This window comes from Chrysochloris asiatica, unplaced genomic scaffold, assembly GCF_000296735.1.
Source record: "Chrysochloris asiatica unplaced genomic scaffold, ChrAsi1.0 scaffold00126, whole genome shotgun sequence".
Taxonomy (NCBI): domain Eukaryota; kingdom Metazoa; phylum Chordata; class Mammalia; order Afrosoricida; family Chrysochloridae; genus Chrysochloris; species Chrysochloris asiatica.
The window spans coordinates 2,307,827-2,311,623 of record NW_006408644.1 but is presented as its reverse complement, the minus strand read 5'-3'; positions in this window follow the sequence as shown (position 1 = coordinate 2,311,623).

The window sequence follows — 3,797 nt, the reverse complement described above, 5'->3', positions numbered from 1 at the left end:
CGTCTCTTGCAGACAGCATATTGAAGGATCTTGTTTTCTTATCCATTCTGCCACCCTCCTTCTCTTAACAGGTGCATTCAATACATTTACGTTCAGTGTAATTATCGATAGGTATTGATTAATTGCTGTCATTGTATTTTATTTTTTGTGGTGTTACTTCAGCAATTGTGACCATGTAGCCAAGCTACAACATAATACTCCACCACTTAGACAAGACCCAACAACATCTGCTACGCATTAGAGATGAAAAGAGAAGCACATCTCCTGATCATTTTATTAATAGTAGTAATAATAATAAAACAATAACCATGACCAATAAGAAACAATCAACTTTATTGAAGCATGTCTACAAACAGAAGACAGGAGCTGATGCAAATGAACTGGAGACAGACAAAGGCTTTGTAGAGGAAGAGAGCAGGTTTTGATATGTCTGAGAGGGAATTCAGAAGAATGATATGGAAACAAATTCAAAAAATCCAAAAAGGTGTCGAGGAATATAAGAAAGATGTTTAAAAAAAAAAAATTCTCCAGGAACAATCAAATAGGATTGACACAGCATTGGAAATAATTCAAAACCTACAAAAAGATGCCTAGGTGATCAATAATCATATATCAGAAATAGACAATAACCAGAAAGGGAAAAGGAGCAGACTAGAAGAGATAGAAGCCAGAACTAGTGAGCTGGAAGACAGATCTCTCAATACAGTCAAGTTAGAAGAGCAAGCAGCTAAAAGGACAAAACAATCTGAAGAGAGTCTAAGAGTCATGCTGGATAACATGAAGAGGAATAATGTAAGAATTATTGGTATTCTGGAGCAAGAAGAAACAGAGAAATCCACAGAAGAGATCGTTGAAGAGCTTCTGGAAGAAAATTTCCCTAAGATCTTGAAAGACTAGAAGATAAACATTCAAGAAGCCCAACGTACTCGAGGAAGGATAGATCCTAAAAGAAAATCACCGAGACACATAATAATCAAGCTCTCAAAAATCAAAGACAAGGAAAGAATATTAAAAGCAGCCATGGAAACGACACATATAACCTATAAATGCAAGCAAATAAGATTAAGCTCTGACTATTCAGAACAAACCATGCAGGTGAGAAAGCAATGGGGAGATATATAAAAACTTCTGCAAGGAAAAAAAAAAAAAAAACAAAAAAACTGTCAATCAAATAGGTTGGTTCGATCAAAACATTCCAGGGTAAACAGAATTTGAGAGATTTTATCTAAACCAACCCAGCACTTCAAAACATCCTAAAGTGAGTTCTGTGAAAAGAGAACCCAAAAGAATAGACAAAAAACAGAGCTTGACAAATATGCCAAATATGGCAACACCACCTGGAAAACAGCCAACAGATAACGCAGTCCAGAACAGAACGAAACTGCAATGAAAAAATCAAAAGAACAGGGAGATCGACTGAAGGCCAAAAACATATCAATGTCAAAGAAGGGACAAACGCAGCAATGGAAGCCCAGATGGTGAGGATGCCAGGTAAATTACAGGTTACAATGGAGTATTCTAAATGCAGAGAAAAGTTAGTACACGACAAGGTAACCCCAAAGAAAGTTAACACTCCATAACATATCATAAAAACGAATTCCCAAGGAGAACAAGCGAACAGAGAAACTAGGAGGAAACCAACCAAAAACAACTCAAAAGACATAAAGCCAACACAAGAAAGAAAGCAGAACCAAAGAATGATCAGCACCGCCAAAAAAGTAATATAATGACAGCAATCAATTCATACTTATTGATAATTACATTGAATGTCAATGGATTGAATGCACCAGTGAAGAGACAAAGAGTGGCAGAATGGATAAGAAAACAAGATCCATCAATACTCTGCTTGCAAGAAACACACATTACATACAAAGACAAAAGCAGACTAAAATTTAAAGGATGGAAGAAAATTTACCAAGCCAACTGTAGCACTAGACAAGCAGAAGTCATTATATTAATCTCTGACACAGCAAATTTTAAGATGAGAACCAACATAAGAGACAAAGAAGGACACTATATTATGATCAAAGGGTCAATCGAGCAAGACGGCATAACTATAATAAACATATACGCTTCCAGTGAAAGAGCACCAAAGTATATGAAGCAAACCTTAATGGAATTGAAGAAGGAAATAAATAAATCCACAATCATAGTGGGAGATTCCAACACACCAGACTCGAAAATGGATAGAACAACCAGAAAGAAACTCGACAATGCTACAAATGAACTTAACAACACAATCAACCAACTTGAACTCATAGGTGTATACAGATCATTCTATCCAACAACAACACAATACACATGCTTCTCCAGTGTGCATGGAAAATTTATCAGAATTCACCATGTGTTAGGACACAAAGCAACCCTCCATAAATTCACAACCATCAATATTCTACAGAGCATCTTCTCAGACCACAATGCCATAAAACTAAAAATCAACAATAAGAAGGCCAAATCAATAAAATCGAAGACATGGAAACTGAACAACACCCTGCTGAAAATCGACCGGGTAAAAGAAGAAATTAAAAGTGAATTCACAAAGTTTCTGGAAATAAACGAGGATGAAAACACAACATATCAAAATCTTTGGGACACAGCGAAAGCAGTTCTGAGAGGACAATTTATTGTGATAAATGCACATATACAAAAAGAAGAAAGAGCCAAAATCAACACAATAAAACAGCGTCTTCAAAAATTAGAAGCAGACCAGCAGAGGGAACCTACAGTCATCAAAAGAAGGGAAATAGTAAAGATAAGAGCAGAAATAAATGAGATGGAAAACCAAAAAATTATAGAAAGAAACAAGACAAGAAGCTGGTTCTTTGAAAAGATTAATAAAATTGACAAACCATTGGCAAAACTAACTAAAGAAAAGAGGGAGAGGACACAAATAAATCACATTAGAAACCACACAGGGGAAGTCACAACAGAACCAGATGAAATAAAAATAACAGAATACTACGAAGAGCTGTACTTCAACAAATTTGAAAATTTGGACAAGATGGATACATTTCTAGAAAAACACGACCTACCTAAACTTACTTGGAGAGAGGTAGAAATTTTGAACAAACCCATAACAAAAGAAGAAATTGACCAGGTCATCAAAAAACTCCTGACCAACAAAAGCCCTGCCAGATGGCTTTATGGCAGAGTTTTACCAAACATTCAGAGAAGAACTGTTATGAATTCTACTCAAATTATTGCAGAACATAGAAGAGGATTAAAAATTCCTTAATGCTTTCTATGAAGCAAACATAACCCTCATACCAAAACCAGGGAAGGACATGCCTAAGAAAGAAAATTACAGACCAATATCCCTCATGAATATGGATGTAAAAATCCTCAACAAAATCCTAAACAACAGAATACAACAGCATATAGAAAAAAATAATACATCATGACCAAGTCGGTTTCATAAAAGGGATGCAAGGATGGTTCAACATTAGAAAAATGATCAACGTCATCTACCATATAAATAAGAATAAAAAGAAGAGCCACATGATCTTATCGATTGATGAAGCAAAGGCATTTGACAAAATCCAACATCCATTCCTAATAAAAACACTGAACAAAATAGGAATAGAAGGAAAATTCCACAACATAATCAAAAGCATATATTCAAAACCAAAAGCCTACATTACACTCAATGGAGAGAAACTGAAAGCCTTCACCCTGAGAACAGGAACCAGACAAGGATGCCCTTTATCACCGCTCCTATTCAATATTGTGCTGGAAATATTAGCTAGAGCTATATGGCATGATAAGGAGCTCTGGTAGCGTAGTGGTTACGAATCGGG